Raw genomic sequence first — 21,675 nt, forward strand, 5'->3', positions numbered from 1 at the left:
CAATAAAACACTTACAAAACAACACAGAGAGTCCCATAATGTAGGTATCCTGTCTCCTGTTGACTGAAACTGAAAGATAACTTTTATAGCACAATCGTAATACAATTTAATTTCAACTTATTTTCTCTGAATTTCTTTTCTAGTTAACCTTTTATGTTTCAGTTGCCACTGTTAAAAATGTATACATTTACACAGCCACAATAGTCTATATACATTTCTGTTCTAAGACAGCAGGGGACGCTGTGGTTACATTTTAGCTCAGTACATAACATACAGTTCTGTATAAATCATATCAATATTCACAAATGACATAGAATTATCTACAAAATTCCAGATAGCCAGACTATCAGTGTAATAGCATGCACAATATTTACTTTTTGGCATTGTGTCTGAGTTAAAGCTGAAAGGGGTCCATGAATCAATTGGTTAATAAATGTTAAATATAGAGGATTATGATCAGATCACCGATCATAACCCACTTATTATGTATTCAAGACATGGATGCCAAGAAATTCACCTCAAGAGCAAAGCTGTACTCCACATTATTTTAATATATTACTCCATTTTGGACATGTAATTGAAAGTGATCATGCAAAAATAATTAAGACAGGTGAATAAAAATGACTATTCTTCTTTCCAGTTACTCCAGCTTTTTTCTGTTTTTTTTTTTCCCTAGGGAATAATGCTATCTATTTACAATAATACACTTCATGCACATTCCATAGATACCTGTGTGCATATAATTTGAGAATGACAACCCCGTGTCTGATCCCTTCATGTTCAGACATCTTGCCTCACTTGTTCTTTGGCAAGGAGTGGCCAAGTGTTCATTCTTATTTCTTAAGATTTCAAAGGAAAGAAGAGGAAATACATCAATAAGATACTTGGTGCTTCCTTTTAGGGACAGAGGTCACTGACATTATGGATGGGAACCTTCTCATCATGTCAACAGGTCAGCTTTCAACTTTAAAGGCAAGTCTTTCCATGTATCTCTCAACTGTTCAGATTTTTGCAGCATGTTCAGATTTCTGACTCATATTCTTGGTCTGTTCCTCATAAAATTTGTGTTTCTCTGGCAAATCCTTGAGGACTGAAGTCACTAAATAAAGACACACATTTGACTTTCCAACTCCATATCCTTCAGAAAATGCATGCTAAAATATTTATAAGTGCAATATTTAAAATCTGTGTCGGATGTTTGGGCTTCTGTCCACTCCCCCATTATTTTTGGCTTTGTCCAGATTTCTTTTGCTAAGAGGTTGAGAGGTATGTCTTTATGTAGCTTGAAAGCCCACACACATACATGTGAGCATGCACACATGCACATCCACACACACACACACGCACACGCGCACACACACACACACACACACACACACACACACACACACACACACACACACACACACACACACACACACACACACACACACAGTGTCTTGAACACATTTCATTCTCATTCTCTGCTGACATTATAAACAATTCTTGAAAGGGAAATGTTCTCACCCTCACACAGCGGTGGCAAGCAGAAAATACCAGACATGAGTCAGAGTGCTAGCAATCACCCCCTCCTCCACTTCTCTGTTGTAGTGACCTTCTCAGCATAGCAAATGTTGCCACTAATAACAATCCTTCAAGGTGGAGGAGAGAGACAGTGATCCCTATAATGATAATATCACCTGATAATGATATTCTGCCAATTGTAATGCCCTAGTTGTTGCTTCATGGTGACAGACAGCAGTCTGTCCCCACTTTTAGCTTACTCTCATAAGAAATTTAAACTTATTTATTTCACATAATTTTATTTCCACAAGACAGTGAAAATGAGGTTTAATAGATATCCGAACATCAAAGTTCTTTTAGGCAGTTTTGTGGCCAAATGTCATCATTTTAAACATTAAGAAATAATTTGCTGTTAGATGGGGATGACGAAACATTATTATCAGTTGCAGCTGTACTCAGTAGTTTGGAGTACTACCTCAGACAAATAACTAATGCTGACTCATTAACTAGCCTGAACCCACTGACCTGTAACATACGGAAAATGTTGATGACTGCCAGATGATGCATTGATGAACTAGGTTATACAGCAGGTAAGTTAAGGCAAATTATTAAAACTTAACATAAACAAGGATGTAAATGCATATAACCTGTTCACTGAACACTTCACTTACAGTGACGATTTACTGCCTGATGACAAATTCCTACTGTACAGTAAGGGACAACACCAGCTGAAAATAACATCTGACACAAGGAATGGAAACTCAAAATTGGCAACAAAACAAAAATATCTCTAGAAAATCCCAATTTATTTTATTATATGACTGATCTGGTTAACAGGCCAAATAACACTGCACTGTGTGTAGTTCTTAAAATGGTAAACTTTTCTATATCTACACACACACACACACACACACACACACACACACACACACACACACACACACACACACACACACACACACACACACACACACACACACACACACACACACACACACACACACACACACACACACACACACACACACACACACGGATCACCATCACTTTATCGAATATCCAAAACTCCAAAGACCATATGGCCAAGACCATATGTACAAAGTTTTGGAACTCCGAACACTTTCTATTGAGATTGCCGTATAGCACGGAACTCAGGATTTGCCATTTTCTTCCCTGTAGTGCAGTCTCGGGGTTAGTATATTTAAGTAGCAGGGGGTGTGGGGTCCCCCCTGCAAAACATAAAGGTAAGTTGTTTTATTTTATTTTTTTGTGTTTTCTTATTGCTTTCGAGGTTCCAAAACTACAGACACATGGTCTTGGCCATATGATCTTTGGAGTTTTGGAACTTCGATAAAGTGATAGGGATCCATGCATACATACATGCATACACACACACACACACATAATACACAGCAGACCCTGTGCTTACTTATAAGTGGGTCAGAATACATTTTTATCTGATCTTTTATTGTTGCTTTAGTCTGATATACACAAAATAAAAACTAATACTCCTCTTTTCTGCTTCCTTTATTTATGTTTTATTGACTAGTTTCAAGTCTTACACCACTAACATGCAAACTTAATAATCATACACAGTACCAGGAATGCTGTGTTATGTTTGCTCTACAACGGCCAACGTTGTAATTTGGTTCTGCAGTGTTTACCAAAGGCCAGCTCACTGAAGTCTTATACTGCATCCAAAATACCTGCAGGTACTGTTCGTCAAAATGAACAGAACTTAAAATAAACAAATAAAAACGCCACTTTGTCTCTGTCCTGAAAACTGTTTCATTGTTCCTCCTTCGCTAATGTAATCAGCTCAGAGAATGACAGCAGTTTAGAGGCAAGTGAAATTTTCACATTGCAGTAGCTTTCAGAACTTGACTGAAAGCTACATTGTTTTTTTTTTTTTTAATAATTTGTTGGTTCTGCATTCTCACACATACACACCCATGCTAACACCTGATTGCTCTCTCTTATTTGTACATATACAGGTCTCATGCACTTCCTGTCTGATTTTAGGATCCAAATTGCAGCTTCAGGTTTTGTGGAAGCAGAACAAGGGCTGGTTATTTTTCTTTTCCTTTTTAGCATTAGATGCTTAATCCCCATTCTTATTGCTGGTTGGAGAAAAGCGGTGCAAAGCTCATAATACTTGGCAGGCACAAGTGCATGCTTCTATACTCCCCAATATCCCAGCTAAAGTGCTACACATACATTTCCAGGCAGAGTGCCTCCTATTTGCCCCTAATATCCAAGCCTGACTTCCTGTCGCAGCTAGGAGTCACTTCATACTGTAGCATGAAAAGCCACCCACCACCTCCATAAGATAGGTCAGCCAGTATTGGCTGCTCATTCCCATTCCCCAAAGTGACCCCTCCAGTATCTGTGACTACAGATCGAACTAATGTCCTCTGGGTCAGAGTTAGGACTATATCTATCTGCAGTATGAAATAGGCTCAGAATAATCCTGGTATTACACTGGCCATATGATTCTAGAATTTTCTTGTGAATATTTTTTATCTAATAAACTGCTATTATACACACCCCAGTCTATTAACTCATCATTTGCCCAGTTTGTAAAAAAAAATGAACAAAAGGCATAGAACAACAAGTCAAAATGGAAATAACCTTACAGGAAACCAGTTAGGTCAACCTGCATGAAAGTGAAATATTTCTAATATTTCTGTGTCCCAGGACCATATTCCATTTATGTAGTATCTGCTAAGGGGATAAATAGACAACAGTATTTATGGAAAAGGAACAAGTGTAAGATACAATATATACTTTGATTTATTTGGTAATAAGATATAAAAGAAGCATGTGTAAAGAAACACTGGTAGTTTTTTGAAGGTAGATGTGTGTTAAATAACTTGAACTCATAATATCATGTGGTGCGTGCATGCATTCACACACACACACACACACACACACACACACACACACACACACACACACACACACACGCGCGTGTGATTTATCTTTTTAAAACTGGAGAAGAGATATTTATGAATATTTTGTTAATCTATAAAACAAAAGGTAGTTATGTATCAAACACTATGTAGTGGCTGAATTCATAAAGGGCATGTAAAGCACAGCAGAGAGCAATGCTAAGCATGAATTGCTGCTTACAGAGAAAATGTATATCATAACTATAGAAAATAATCAATCCAGTAACTTCTTAAACAAAACAGTGAGCACACCAAGAGTGTTCAGTAGCACAAAGCAAACTTATTATTAAAACAGGATGTAAGGAAAACAACTATGTGCACAATCCATCAACCACAAGCCAAACTGCCAACAAATAGTTCACATGAAGCAATATACTAACACACTGTTATGCTGCAATGCTGTGGCAAAAAATACTGCAAAGGAAGGAAATAATGTACTGGATATGCGATAACAGTACAAACCCGTATGTGTAACCTAAACCTAAAGCTACAAGGTTAGCAGGGTAAAATAACAGAAAGAAAGGAAAACATGCTAGAGACAAGTGTAGCAACTAAAAAATGATCTATAAAAACTTAATGTACAAATGAGCTACAGGAACAAACAAATCCACAAGAAGGACTGGAACCACACACGGAATGTAAAGTCAGCAAAATAGTCTTCTAAAATAGTCACCATCAGATGAAGTTCTGTAATTAGCGGACAAAAATGCTTACTAGTATTTGTGATTTTGTGATGTTTTTAACGAGTGTGGAATTTGTAAAATAAATAAGATTATTTTGCTAACTTTACATTCCATGTGTGGTTCCAGTCCTTCTTCTTGTGGATCTATAAAAATTTATTGACATAATAGCAGTACCATGAAGCACAGTAGGAAAGTGCAGCCAGACTGGCACATTCTCAAATAGAACACACACTGCAATACAATATTATTGGCAAGCATATTACACACTCCAGAGATAGAGTAATAAACTGCAAAACTGGCAGCAGACATGGGACATGCATGCATGCAGAATGGCATACAAATAAAACAGGTGTAAATTACTAGAGACTAACAAACAAGTGTAACCAGTATACATACAGAACTGTTCCATTCAATGTGTAACTACAATAACTGTGCAGACACCCATGATGGATTCAGCCTCACATGTACACAGGGACCACACCCACCCCAGGCATGCATACTACACCAACCATAACTGCTAAGGAAGCATACATAATGAATACCACTTCCTGAAGACAGCCAAGACAGCAAGCATATTACGTGGCAGGCCTGCTGGGGCTACCACCAAAGAGTGCTAGAATCATGGAACAAGCAGATCATTCATGACTAGCTCTCAACTGTACAGATTTTTGCAGAATGTCCAGATTTCTGACTCATATTTTTGGTCCATTTCTCATAAAATTGTAGTTTTTTGGCAAATCACTAGGAAATAATTGAGGAGTGAATTAATACAATTATGGCAGACATTTAATTTTTAGACTTCATATCTTTCAGAAAATTCATGCTAATGCAAATACCTGTTATTTTATCAACTTTCTAAGTTTGTAAGAGCAATAGTTAAAAAGTGTCCCTATTTTTGAGCCTTTGCCCCCCATTATTTGCAGCTTTGTCCAGATTTCTTGCTCTAAGAGGTTGAGGGGTAGTATATTTTACAAAAGCCCAGAAATAAGTAGATGTAGATCATCAGCAAGTATATTTCCTTTAACAGGATCAATTATACACACCTGCAGACCAGAGAACAGAACTGAGCAATATGTAAATGTATAATGTACTGTATACTGCAAGTAGCAACCTGCAAGGGAAACAACAGTTATCATATAACAGTGATGACTACCACAGCTATAATCCATATATGCACCTATGCCCTATACAGGACATGGCAGCAGAACATATATAAGACAGCAGACAACAAAGGCAGTCCATATTTCTTACACAGAAAATGCAGTCAGTGTCATAGCATGATACGTATGGGTAGGTGGAATACAGCAGATGAGCCATGGCTACAAAATGTAGAGGAGCACCACAGACTAAGGTCCACTGTGAGCAAGGAGGGATATATCAGGTTAATGCTGTACAGTGATGCACAGTACATTAGGTATGGAGTATACACAGTGTCCACAAGGAAGTATGCATGAATACGAACAACAGCAAACTGGTTACATAACCACAGATTTAACTGTCCAAGAATTTGCACATTGAGGAAGTACCATATTAACAAGAATCACAAGAGAAACATGTCTGTGAGCAATAGCAACAACCAGACAGACAGTGAAGAGATGGGCATGCTCCCCATCAGGTCATGGATATGGACATTGTATTAAAGACACTAGATCTACTGCTAAACAGGTAACATTAGTGCCAGCATGATCTAACAGTGCCACTCCAAATATTTGGTGTTCACAATGCAGAAATTAAAAACCTGTAATATAGCAAGCATGGCATCAGTCACAGTTCCATAATGACAAATACATCCACATGATAGCTGAACATTAAATTGAAAATGGCTGGTGACACTTTCCATATTCCACAGTCATAGAAAATGACAATGACAAATGATATACAATGTATGAGATGTGCATAGGTGCTAAAATACACCTAAACACTGAAACACAGAACCACAGTGGTCATCAAACTGGCATATGAAGAAAGGTGGTCTGAAATACCCAAAGGAGATTCTCTAGGTACAGATACTGTAAGGTACCAGGAAAAAAAGAACACAACAGTGGAATAGGCATAAATAATTCATCAAACAACAATTGTGCAACAGTGAAGGGCAACACAATTTAACATTTCTGCCTATAAAGTCCTCTGAGCATAGCCAAATACTGCAATGAACTGTAACAGTCACAAATATCCTGAAACTTCAAGGATTTAAAGAACCATTGAAAGACAATGTAACAACCACTACAAGAGTGTTACATTGCCATAATAACATGTACATCTGCAAAAATGCAGTTGTCCATCAGTGTGTAAATATGTATGTTTGTATGTATAGAAGCATTAACTCCATAGCCCTATAAATTTTGGAGTACAACACTTTCCAGTAATAGTGACACAACTGCTGAACTTCTTAAATTAATAATATTTAATTGTTGAATTGTTTGCTCTTACACTAGTGTATTTCATTTTGAAATTTACTGTATAATGTACTTTACAATTTACTCTGTAAAGTTCCTGGAGCAATTCCCTGCAGGACTACACTAATAACATACCTCTCAACTGTATAGATTTTCACAGAATGTAAAGATTTTTGCCCCATATTTTTGGTCCATTTTTGATAAAATTGTGGTTTTCTGGCAAAATAATGGGAAATCATTAAAGATTAAAGTTAGAAAAATAATGATAGACATTTGAGTTTCAGACTTCATACCCCTCAGAAAATTCATGCTAATGCAAAACCTGTTATTCTATCAACTTTCTAAGTTTGTAAGAGCAATACTTAAAAATTGTCCCTATTTTTGAACCTTTGTCCCACTTTTATTTATGGCTTTGTCCAAATTTATTGCTCTAAGACGTTGAGAAGTATGACTGACAATAAAACTAAGAAACCAATAAAGAACGAACTAGACCAAGTAAATCCACAAAAACCAAATCGAAGGCACGAAACACCAGCAAAGGTTCCACAGTTTAATGACTGAAAAAATAGGACAAAACGTATTCCAACCACAAAAATTAACGCTCTTGGCAAAAAAATTGCATTTTCGTCTTTCCTCACAATGACTTCATCAGATAAGGTCAAATTGAGTTAGTTAGAGCATTAAATAACAAAAACTTTTAAAAATCACCGAATCAATCACAGTGCATTTTGAAGTAACCAATCAATAGGTATTCCTCATGAATATTAAAATATAACTACCCCATGTTAAAAACAGCTTTATACTTAAACTTTTTGATAAATAAATATATTTAAAAATAAATTTATTGTATACATATTGATAAATAAAAGCAATTTTATGAAATCTATACAGTGCAAGATAAAAAATTCCTAAATTCATATAAAAACAACATTCGTGTTTAGAAGATGTATTTCAGATTTAATGCTGTGTCTATTATAAGTAAATACCACCATCTATTGGCCATTCTATAAATTGCAGGCTTCAGAAAATAATTCTTTTATATATTTTAAATGTTTGCAGCTTTTAATTTAAGTACTGGAACTATGGATACACTTTCATTTAAACCAGGTTTTTTAGTGGCATTAAGATATATTTGCCACCATAGTTCTCTATAGGCCAATCTTTCCTCCCATAAGCCCCCTATTACATCCTTTTCCACATGTTCAATAACAAAAAATTCAAAAAATGCCTCTTTACACTCCTTTGTATGTCTAAATAAGGCGTTGGTATCTTTCGCCTTAGAAATCTCATAGTAATGTTCGTATATTTTCCTCCTCAAGACCCGCTCTGTTTTACCTATATAGAAGGAATTGCATTTTTTACAAGTGCTTATATAAACTACACCCTTTGTCTCACAATTATAAAAACTTTTGCTTCTTATAATTTTATTGTTCCTACTAGGGATAATAATTTCACCAACATTTGACATATAGTCACATTGATTACAATGGCCACACTTGTAGCTACCTTTCCTTTTTTGACCTTCCATCCCTTCACTTGTTGTATTCCATCTAATTTGGGATTCTAATATATTCTTTATAGTCCTAGCATTTCTATATATAATCTTGGGAGTCCAATTATTCATACCATTTATATCTGATAGGGCTAGAAATCTAGTCCATTTGTTGGTGTAGTCTAGTCCAAATGTTGGTGAAATTATTATCCCTAGTAGGAACAATAAAATTATAAGAAGCAAAAGTTTTTATAATTGTGAGACAAAGGGTGTAGTTTATATAAGTATTTGTAAAAAATGCAATTCCTTCTATATAGGTAAAACAGAGCGGGTCTTGAGGAGGAGAATATACGAACATTACTATGAGATTTCTAAGGCGAAAGATACCAACGCCTTATTTAGACATACAAAGGAGTGCAAAGAGGCATTTTTTGAATTTTTTGTCATAGAACATGTGCAAAAGGATGTAAGAGGGGGCTTATGGGAGGAAAGATTGGCCTATAGAGAACTACGGTGGCAAATATATCTTAATGCCACTAAAAAACCTGGTTTAAATGAAAGTGTATCCATAGTTCCTGTGCTAAAATTAAAAGCTGCAAACATTTAAAATATACAAAAGAATTATTTTCTGAAGCCTGTAATTCATAGAATGGCCAATAGATGGTGGTATTTACTTATAATAGACACAGCATTAAATCTGAAATACATCTTCTAAACACGAATGTTGTTTTATATGAATTTAGAATTTTTATCTTGCACTGTATAGATTTCATAAAATTGCTTTTATTTATCAATATGTATACAATAAATTTATTTTTAAATATATTTATTTATCAAAAAGTTTAAGTATAAAGCTGTTTTTAACATGGGGTAGTTATATTTTAATATTCATGAGGAATACCTATTGATTGGTTACTTCAAAATGCACTGTGATTGATTCGGTGATTTTTAAAAGTTTTTGTTATTTAATGCTCTAATTAACTCAATTTGACCTTATCTGATGAAGTCATTGTGAGGAAAGACGAAAACGCAATTTTTTTGCTAAGAGCGTTAATTTTTGTGGTTGGAATACGTTTTGTCCTATTTTTTCAGTCATTAAACTGTGGAACCTTTGCTGGTGTTTCGTGCCTTCGATTTGGTTTTTGTGGATTTACTTGGTCTAGTTCGTTCTTTATTGGTTTCTTAGTTTGGTTGTGCTTTCCGAATGGAAGGCGGAACACCTAAGGAAGAGATGGGGGAATCACGGAGACTGATAGGTCAATTGACACAGTTGATTGACCTTTTGACGCCGCTTTGCCAGACGTTTAACCGGAAGCAAGGAGAAGAGGGTACAAGTGCGTTGGAACGGACCGAATGGTCAATGGGAGCAAAACCGAAAAGAAAACGCCGTAACAGTGGAAATATACATCGTGACCTTGCAGGAGAGGAACCGAATGGTGAGACTTTCAATCCGGTTCAGACGCCAAGGGTTTTGGCGCAAACTGACATTGTAAATAGATCATCTTCCTTGTTGGCTGAGGCAGGCAATACTCCGGATAACCCCACAAGAAGCCACAGTAGCAAAGGTACTGTCAATAATTCTTTCCACACCTCGTGGAAAACCAATTGTATCAATGACTGGTTAAAAAAGCCTTTTAACATTGAGTTTAAAAATGGACAAAAGCGGACTTCTGCTGATGGCATTAGTTATTATAACAAATTGGATAAATTGCACAAACTTATGATGAAATTCAAGACTTTGACTGTAGAGAATGAATATTTAACAGAGTGCATTACTAGAAAAGTGGTTCCCAAGGGTCTTAGAATATTTAAGTATCCTAATAATGTTATAGGGGGATCACTTTTTCATCAAGAACTGTTGAAAGTTTTTAACCAATGTGGTATTGAAATTTTAAAATTAATTATTCAGGAGAATAACAGAGTGCAAGATTTATTGCAAAACGAGATAGAGACACTAGATTTATGTGTTAAGGAAGATCTTATTTTTCAAATAAGAGAAGAAAGGGATAAGTATTATAAAATTAAGGATGACATTGAGTGGAAATGCAGTGAAATTATTGAAAGGAAAATAAGTAAGTTAAAAAGAGACTTACACGAATATGAAAATAACACCCATTATCCTAAGCCGCCCTTTAAGAGGAATGATGTTTATCAGCATTATGGTGACCCACCTTTTGTACATCATGAGGAAGATGGTAAAGAAAGGGAATTTTTAGATTATGATGATGAATTTCCCCCTTTAATGAGAGATTCTTATAATTCTTACAACAAACAGGATAGACGTCAAAATTTTCAAAAAAGGGGGGGGGGAGAAGGGGGAGGTATTGGAATTAATACACCCAACCCCTATTAATGAACAACATCACAATGCCATTCAAGTTGATGGTATTACACATACATTTGGAAACTTTACCATTTATAATTTTAGTAATATTATTCCTACTGAAATACATTTTCAGTTGTTGAGTAAAGGTTTTAAATTTATTCCATCTATAAAGGGTGAATTGGTCAATACCATTATAGACGTCAAGCTTTTTCTTAGGAAAGTTAATTTTGGTATTTTGTTTGCCTCTGTGAACCCAAATAATAAGAGTAATCTACCTCCTCAAGACCCAGTTCTGGTCCGTAGAAGTACATACAACCCACCCTTGCATCCACAGGTTAAAAATTTTGAAAATATGTTAGAAAATGAAATCAGGCAATTGTACGAAGAAAATGTGATGGATTTCAATCTTTCTAAGCAAGAAAAAGAAACTTTGTACGAGTTAAAAAATAATAATGACCTGAGGGTAATGAAACCGGACAAGGGTGGGGGTATTGTCTTTATGGACAATATCATATATGAAGGAAAAATGAATTTTATATTAAATGACACAAGAAAATATACCCTAGTCTCACTAAACGAAATTAATTTAGCTTATTATAAAATTGACAATTTACTAAATAGCTACCTATATGAAGGATCAATAGATAGAAAAACTTTTGAATACTTATACGTGGTAAAACCAAGAATACCAACAATATTTGGAATACCTAAGGTCCACAAAAATTTGGAAGACCCACCTTTGAGACCTATTGTCTCAGCAGCAGGGTCTAAGACGCTTCCAATGGCAAAGTATGTGGACCATAAGGTAAAACATATAAGCATTGAGAACATATATACATTGAGAGATTCCTGGGACTTTCTAAGATGTATTGGTCCGGAATTATATAATGATGACTTATTATTCATTACCATTGATGTCGTGGACCTATTTACATGCATTCCACATAATGAGGGCCTTAGTATGTTTGAAGAAATGGTTTATAAAAATACTAAATTGACACTGGCTGAAAAATGTATTACTACTGGGTTAGTTGACTTGGTAATGAGATACAATTTTTTTACCTTCCAAGGTGAATATTACCAACAAATTCAGGGTACAGCAATGGGCGCAGCTTGTGGGCCCATTTATGCTGATATTGTCCTAACAAAATGGGAGTAAGACTATATAATTAATTCTTGTTACAAAGACTGTTGGACTTTGTATCGTCGTTTTTTAGACGACATAGTTATTTTCTGGACAGGAGGAATCGAAAGATTTAATGAATTTTTTGAGTATATAAACAATTCCACCAATTTCTTAAAATTTACTTATTCCCTTTCAAGGGATAGATTGCAATATTTGGATGTAGAAATATATAAGAAAGGAATGGACTTTGAAACTAAGATTTATAGGAAGAAAACATTCTGTAATTCCTTTCTTCACTTCACTAGCGCACACCCCTCACATTGTAAGAAGAATATTGTCAAAGGACAGTTTGTGAGGGGTAGTAGGATGACCAGCGCTAGTGAGGACTTTTTTATGGAATGCAATTTATTAAGTAAAATGTTTGAAGAAAGGGGTTATCCAAAGGATTTTATAACAAAATTGAGAACTGAGGTGGAAATGGGGAGGCATTTTAAATTTCAGCCAATAAAGGGACAAAGACTGACCAATAATATTATAGAAAATGAGACCATTAATATTGACAATGAATCAAGATATGAGCAGGCCCTAATTATGGAATATAATGTGTCAAATGTGAGGGTCAGCGAACTATTTAGAAACGAATGGACTAGATTTCTAGCCCTATCAGATATAAATGGTATGAATAATTGGACTCCCAAGATTATATATAGAAATGCTAGGACTATAAAGAATATATTAGAATCCCAAATTAGATGGAATACAACAAGTGAAGGGATGGAAGGTCAAAAAAGGAAAGGTAGCTACAAGTGTGGCCATTGCACCTGTCACCCCTGGGCTTTTGGATATTGGCAAAGGCTCTTGCCACCCCCATAGTGCCTTTTTTAGGCAAGGCTCAAAAGACAAACCCACCTCCATAGGTATCACAAGGGATACGAAACTAAGAGTAATGCTACTCAATGCCAGAAGTCTAAACCTCAAGATGCACGCACTCGAAACTCTCCTTAGCATGGAGAACATCAATATCTGTGCAGTAACAGAAACCTGGTTCAAGGCTCCCGAGAGCACCCCAGCACTACCAGGTCATACCTCATACCATACTTTTTGGCCCCAAAACTTGGACCGAACCACAATAGGAGGGGGAGTATCAGTATTCGTCAAAGATACCCACACCTCCAGGTTGGTGGCACAGCACGAAGCATCAGAGACTATCCATGTGCAACTAACAGTGGATAAAACTGCCTCCCAGTTTATAGCCTGCTACAGACCACCCTCCCAAACCCAGGAACCCCACTCAGCCTTCCTGAGAACACTGGAAAATATGAAGGTCTCTCCAAACACCATTATATTGGGCGACTTCAACTACCCAAACATAAACTGGGAGCATTACTCTAGCTCCAACACCCTAGCCCAAAGGTTCCTAGAATTTATAAACTCAAATGCTATGGAACAACTTGTTACCACTCCCACAAGAGGGGAAAACATACTGGACCTGATCATCACCAACATGGGGACTCTATGCTCCAGACCAGAAGTGTATCCCTCACTGGTAAGATCAGACCATAAACTAATCTCACTAGATATTCACATCCCGACCCCAACCCCTGCCCAGAAAACCACAGTGAAAAACATCTCTAAAGCAAATTTCACACTCTTCAAAACTGAGGTGGAATCCTTCAAAGCCCCCGGGCCTGTGGAAAATACGGCCCAGACCACAGAATCCTTTATAAACGCATTCTATGAACACCTTCAGGAATGCATGGATCATGCAATCCCAAACAAAACCAAGACCCAATCCTCCAAAGGCAGGCATCCTGTCTGGTGGACCCCAGCCATAAACAAACTATACAATAGAAGGATGATGCTTCTACTTGATAGAGCAAAATCCCATAAAGGGAAGGCATCTCTGATCAGTATTAGCAAAAAACTACGGGCACTCATAAAATCGTCTAAGGCCAGCTTCGAGAGAAAAATTGCACAGGACACTAAGGATAATCACAAGGCTTTCTTTAGTTATGTTAGGAACCTGGGTGGGAATTCCCAGATATGCTCAGAATTAGTCCAAAATGACAAAAAATATACCGAACCCACAGACATTGCCAACATCCTAGCTGACAGGTTCAGCGCAAACTTCTCCCCCCCTTCCCCACCAAAAGGGCAAATATCTATCCCAGCAGAGTGCTGCCCCCCTGACATCTCAGATGCTCAGGTAAGAGCCGCCCTCTCCAAAGCAAAAAACACAGCATCAATGAGACCAGACGGTGTTCCGGGCTACGTTCTACATGAACTCCAAGAAGAACTAAACCCAAACATAAAACTACTGTTTAATCTCAGCCTTACTACAGGATATGTACCCAAAGAGTGGCGTACAGCAACAGTGGTCCCTCTCCACAAAGGTGGTGCCTCAATGGATCCTGGAAACTATTGCCCCATAAGCCTGACTAGCTTGGTCTGCAAAGCTATGGAAAGGATCATCATGGACCTCATAATAAAGATATTGGGGACCTACAGACACTGGATCCTACCCAGTTAGGCTTTGTTAAGGGCAGATCCTGTCTCTTAAACCTGGTTGATTTCTTTGAAACAGTTACCAAGGCCATTGACGAGGGGAAGGTGGTCCACACAGCCTACCTGGACCTCGCAAAAGCCTTCGATACAATACCCCACTCGGGCATTATAGATAAGCTCACCAGCTTAAATATAAACCCCTATGTCACTAGATGGGTTGCAAACTGGCTCAAGGACAGAACCCACATGGTTAGAATTGCTGGAGCCATGTCAGACTCCAAACCAGTTACAAGTGGCATCCCACAAGGCTCAGTCCTGGGACCTCTCTTGTTCGGTATATATTTCTCGGAGGTACAGGCCAACACGGAAGGACTGTGGCTGACCAAGTTCACAGATGACTGCAAACTGGGCACCATAATCGACTCTCCAGCCGACACTAGCATCCTACAAAAGGGCCTCATAGAAACAGACAACTGGTGCCAGAGCCATGGCCTCAAGCTAAACACCAAAAAGTGTATAGTCATCCCCTTCGGCAAAAACAAAGTGCCCACAAATTACCACATAGATGGTAATCCATTAGGTATGGAAGAAGTAATTAGGGACCTGGGGACCCAAGTTGATAGCAATCTCTCATTCAACAACCATGTGGCCAAAGTGGTTAGAAAAACATTTTATATAGCCCACCTAATCATGAAGGGATTCACATCTAGATCAGGGGAGGTCATTGTGCCTCTTTACTCATCCCTCATCAGGCCCATAATTGAGTATAATGCCCCTTTTGGGATGTACCTTACCAGACACCTGCAGCAACTGGAAAGACCCCAAAAGTACCTCACCAAGAGGATCAAAGGGCTCAAGCAGATGCCATATGCTGCCCGATTAAAGAAACTCCAGCTCTACTCAGTGGCATACCACCTGCTTAGAGACGATCTGTGCCTGACGTATAAAGCCATGTCCAACCCGGAATTAATGGACATGCTGCACCTCAGAAAATCCAAATCCTTTTGAGCTACGCGTTCGAGAGACTTGAACCTCAGCACTGAAATAAATAGGACATGCTGGAGGGACAGATTCATAACCCAGAGGCTGCCTTCACTCAGGAATAAAATCCCAGTCCAGGTTAGGCAGAGTCCCTCATTGACTCTCTTCAAGAGGAATATTGAGTGGATGGGAGATCGTAGATTTACTCCGGGTATCACTTCTGTGTCACTGTTAGACAGAGGCACAGTATACTAACCTCGAAAAATGGCATAGCAAAATTTCATTTAAAATGGGTGGTGAAAGCCAAACACACTCTGGCTAGGCTTGTAAATGCCCTAGGGCAGATAGCCTAGTATGAACCTATGAATCTATGAACCTATGAACCTAAGTAGGTTATCATGGGGTATATTTCTGAGATTAAGTAAATTAAAGCAGATATTGTTATTGCCAAACTTGGACCTCTCTATTAATTGCTTTGTACTCTGTACTGCATGTTCAGCCAGGCCATTTGGCTGTGGGTATTCTGGACTGCTAGTAATATGGCTAAAGTCCCACTCTTTTGCAAATTTCTGAAATAATTGACTGGTAAACTGGGTACCATTGTGAGAAATAACTGTGTGTGGACTTCCATGGTCTGAGAAATGATGTTTTAACCTAGTAATAACAGTACTGGATGTTATGTTAGGTAGCAAATCGATCTCAAACCAGTTTGAACAAGAGTTTACCAACACTAAGTAATACTGATTGTTCCACTCAAAGATGTCAGTGGCTACTGTTGACCAAGGTAGTTCAGGAATCTGGCTTAGATGAAGTGGCTCCTTTTGCAAATGTGGTTTAGTACTATTGCATACTGAACAAGATGAAAGCACTTTATTGATGTCTTTTGAAAGAGAAGGCCAAAATACTAGTCCTCTTGCCCTTCTTTTGGTAGCGTCAGAACCTGGGTGGGCATGATGCAAAATCTGAATGTATTCATGTTGTAAGGAAGTAGGAACAATAACTTTAGGACCTTTAAAAATGATGCCATCTTCCATCAGCATCTGATCTCTATAAGGAAAATAAGGTTGTACTTTTGGCAGTACACAAGATTGCTTTAACAGCCATCCAACAATGATGAAGTGGTTGAGCTTCTGCAAAATTGGATCAGTCTTCATATGATCTCTCAGCTCATCAAGACTCGTGATAGAAAAATTACACACTTCCACCATGACATCAAACTGTTCTGTGGTATTTCTGGGAGATCTGGATACGGTATCAGCCAGATAAAGAAGTTTGCCTTTTGTATAGACCATTTTGAAGTTGTATTTCATAATCTGAGCATTACTCTTTCTAGTCTTGCTGGAGCTGTATGCATAGGCTTCTTTAAAATAGTTGATGATCAGTCTTGATCTGCATAGCTTGGCCATAAATATAGAATTCTGAACATGTTAGCACAATTGCCAAAGTTCCCTCTCAATTTGAGCATACTGCATTTCAGTTTGGGTAAGAGTTCTACATGCATAGGCAATTGGTCTGCCCTCTTGAAGAAAAACTGCACCAAGACCGACCTTTGAAGCATCACAGGAAAGAATTTCTGGTTTGTGGACATCATAGTATCTCAGTATAGGTGGACTGGCAATATGCTGTTTGAGGTTATCAAATGCTCTCTGGTGCTGTTCCAACCATGACCAGGCAACATTTTTGCATGTCAGCTACCTTAAAGGTGCTGATATTTCACTGAAAGCAGGTATAAACTTGCCCAAATGGTTAACCATACCAAGGAAACACTGTAGGGTTTGGACATTGTCTGGAGCTGGCATCCCAAGAATGGCTGCTTGTTTGGAAGGGTTTGGTTGTAAGCCTGTACTGGTAAATAAATTACCTACATAAGTAACTTCTGTTAGCCTGAATTTACATTTCAGAGTAGTGAGCTTCAATTTTACTTCATGCACTCTGTTCAGAACTTTCTTGAGGTTTCTGTCATGCTCTGCTTTTCCATTACCTCCAACTAGTAAATCATCCACTATTGTCACACACGGATAACCCAAAAAAAATTAGCTCCATTGCACGCTGAAAGACTTCATTGGCAGAATTATTCCAAAAGCCATTCTGAAAAATCTATATCTATCAAATGGAGTACTGAATGTAGTCAGTAGTGAAGATTTGTGATCAAGCATTACTTGCCAAAATAAACTCTTTGCATCCAAGACAGAAAAAACAGTGGCACTTAGCATGAGGTTGGCAACCTTCTCGACTGTACACATAGGATGATGAGGTCTCTTTAATGCTTTGTTGAAGTCTCTTGGGTCAATGCATATTCTGATTTGATCTGAGCTTTTTTTATGAGCAACTACCATGGAAGACACCCACTCAGTTGGTTCTGTGACTGGACAAATCACACCTTGCTGCACCATCTTATCTAACTGGACCTTGACTTTGTCCTGCATAGCTATTGGAACTCTCCTCACTGATCTGTCCACTGGAGTGACCACTGGGTCTACTTTCATGGAGTACACAACTGGAAATTTGCCTAGCTTGTTGTTGAAAACATCAGCATACTCTGAGGAAATAGCATCAGTGAAGTTGGAACTAGGACATATGCTTACATGATGGATTTCTTTGGTAAGATAAAGTAGTTTCATTCTTAAACTGTCTCAGAGACCTAATAAAGACTGCACAGATTTTCTGACTACATAGAACTGCAAGCTATAACTGTTCCCAAATGAATAGCATGAAAGCACTACCGAGCTGTCAGTTTGAATCTCTTCACCTCCATAAGTAGCAAGCTTCACACAGTTAGCCAAATTAAGTTGATCACCAGCTCTTACTCTAGCAAATGTTTCTGCTGACATAACAGTACACTTTGAACCAGTGTCTACTTTAAGCTCCGTGGGTTTACCATTGATCAGGACAGTACAAAACACTTCTTTCTTTGCCAACAAATCCACTGCATTAACATTTTCACCCACCACTGATACACCATCTACACAGAAAGTAGGGTTGCAGCTTTCTACATGATCAACTTGCTTTTTTGAGTGACATTTCTTAATAACTGAATGAGGCTTGCTTGATTTTTACACTTGTGGCATTGCTGACCAAATATTAAGCACTTCTTCCTTTTAGACTCATGACTGGCACCACAATTACGACAGTTAACAATAAGACTTGTCTTGGGTTTTGCTGACACACCCTTATACAGCACTGAGCATGTCCATTTTGCTGAACTAGTCTTGGAACTTGCTGGAAAATGATGTGTTCTCCCTGGTAAACCTGCAGCAGCTGCAGCTGCCATGTTCTTAGGCCTGCCTCTGCTATCCATATGCTGCATGCTGTCTACGCTTGCTCTAGAGGCTGCTGAAACCATACTCTTATAACTTGCAAGCATACTTGTGTGCCTATCTGTGAGCTCATGGATTTCACAAATCTCTACAGCTTTGCTCATCATTAAATCACTGTCACAAAGCAAAATCTTTCTCACTGCAGCATTATTAACACCACATAAAAGCCTGTCCTTTAGCACCTCATCTTTCATATCAGCAAATCTGTACATTTTAGCTTTCTCAAGTCAGTGATATAAGCTGCAAAAGTTTCTCCTGGCTTTTGTTCTCTTGTACAAAATAGGTGCCTCTCTAATGTAATACTTGTCTGGGGGTTACACATTTCTCTAAATTTACATTTCAAGCAGTCAGGGTCCTCTCTTGATTCAGCTGGAACAACAATATGGCGGTTTCCCCTCTCCTGCATATACTGTTGGTGCATACACAAATGAACACTCTCTTTCAATGGCTTCTGACCCCACTATGTTAAGCAAAATAAATGCCCTTGTATGTGCATCTTTGTCTGAAAAAAAAGCTGCTTGAATGAAAATATCATATTCCTGCTCAAAATACTCTCCAATTCTCTGCAATATTATGATCAAACACAAGTGGACTGGATCTGTGAAATCCCGCTGCCATAGCAACACACAGTAGTGAAGGTTGCTTGAAATTATGCCCAGTAGCACAAAAGACTCTGAAACAACTGCACTTTGCTAAATAACTCTCAGTAGCACAAGAACACTTTAAAATAACTGTACTTTGTGAAACCACCCTTTATCAGTGTAAGAAACACTTCAAAATGAATGCACTTTGCAAATGAACTGTATACAGCACAAGATGCTTTTCAAAATGACTGCACTTTGCAAAATACCTCTGAACAATGTAAGAAACACTTTGAAATGGCGGCACTCAGTGAATAAATGTACACAGCACAAGAAACCTTTCGAAATGGCTGTACTTTGACTGCACTTTGCACACAGTAAACTCTTTGAAATAATTGTACTGTAATAAAGCAAACACTGCCAACACTTTGCCCACTCTGAGATACTTCAAACAATTTTAGTTATGCTTTGAATGGCTTTGGTCAATGCAAAATAGTAGCTCATGCCAAAATACAGTTGTTTACTAAAAAACATGCAGTCACCTTGCTTTTTGAAGCTTATTTTTCCCTTTTATTGTACTCATTACACCCATTTGACCTCTTGTCATGCCCATTACACTTTTCTTGTGCTCATTTTACTTCAAACATGCTCTTTATGCAAGTCGGAGGTAAGTCTGAAGCCCATATAAGTATTTCTAATAATTTTATCAGATATTGTGGTTTTGAACACTTTTAATTAACAATGTGTTTTGTGCCTTTTGTTTGATTAATATGTTTTGTGCCTTTTGTTTGATTAATATGTTTTGTGCTACTCAGTTGATTAATCATGCGTTTTGTGCCTTACGAATGCTCTGTATCATTTTGTTTGCAAAATAAATCATTTGTGCAAGTTTTGGTCAATTTAAGTTTGTTTCTGGCCCTTTTTAATCATTTGAGCACTGTATCACCCAACCTGCTCAATATACCTTCACCATCAACTCTGAACCTCATGGTTTGAAGAAGTTGCACTCTCAGTCCTGGTTCTGCCACCATGTCGCTCGTCCGGTCAGGACAAAACAGACGAACAGTTGTGTGTTCTGTTCAAGCAGCTTTATTATATACACACACATCAGTATTAAGGCTTCGTAACTTAAACTTAAATAAACTTATAACCAGACTGACTACTGCAGTCATGCATGTTAACGCTCTGTTCTCTCAAAATGGCATTGCTGTCTGCACATGCTCAGTATTTATATGCACGTGCCTACACTTGGAAATACTTCTTAAAGTTAGAACACACACTCTGTTCTACAGAAAGGATATTATAAATCCAGCCTTGAAGCTAAGGCCAATTAGAAAATAAAAGTTATATTATAGATTCAGTACCTATGACAGCTTTAACTGGCTCTAAGTGAAGTGACAAAAATTGAGTGATTATATCAGAAGTCTGGGAGACCCACACTTATTTAAGGAGTGAATCATCTTCTGCTCTGTTTGTGTACATGAGAACCTCAGAGCATTTGGATCAGGATTTTATTTGTGTTTAACCTTGCATTCTTTTAAGGGATCCAAGCAAACATGTTTTTTATTTCTTTAATTTGTGATTTGTACTTTTGGCTTTTTAAAGGTTTTGGGAACTAACCCAAGTTATTCTGGATTGTTTTCCTGGTTGAGCACTTGATTGAAGGTTAGCATAGCCAATCAGGTGGGAGTTATTCACTTTTATTGCATCCATGTATAAGCGGACTTTATCTCAGAATATTTGGATGTGGATATTATTTCTGTTTAACCTTGCACTCTTTCAAGGACACCAAGGAAATGCTTTTTGTATTTCTT

This window comes from Protopterus annectens, chromosome 1.part1 (genome assembly GCF_019279795.1).
Source record: "Protopterus annectens isolate FY-2018-M chromosome 1.part1, PAN1.0, whole genome shotgun sequence".
NCBI classification, from domain to species: domain Eukaryota; kingdom Metazoa; phylum Chordata; order Ceratodontiformes; family Protopteridae; genus Protopterus; species Protopterus annectens.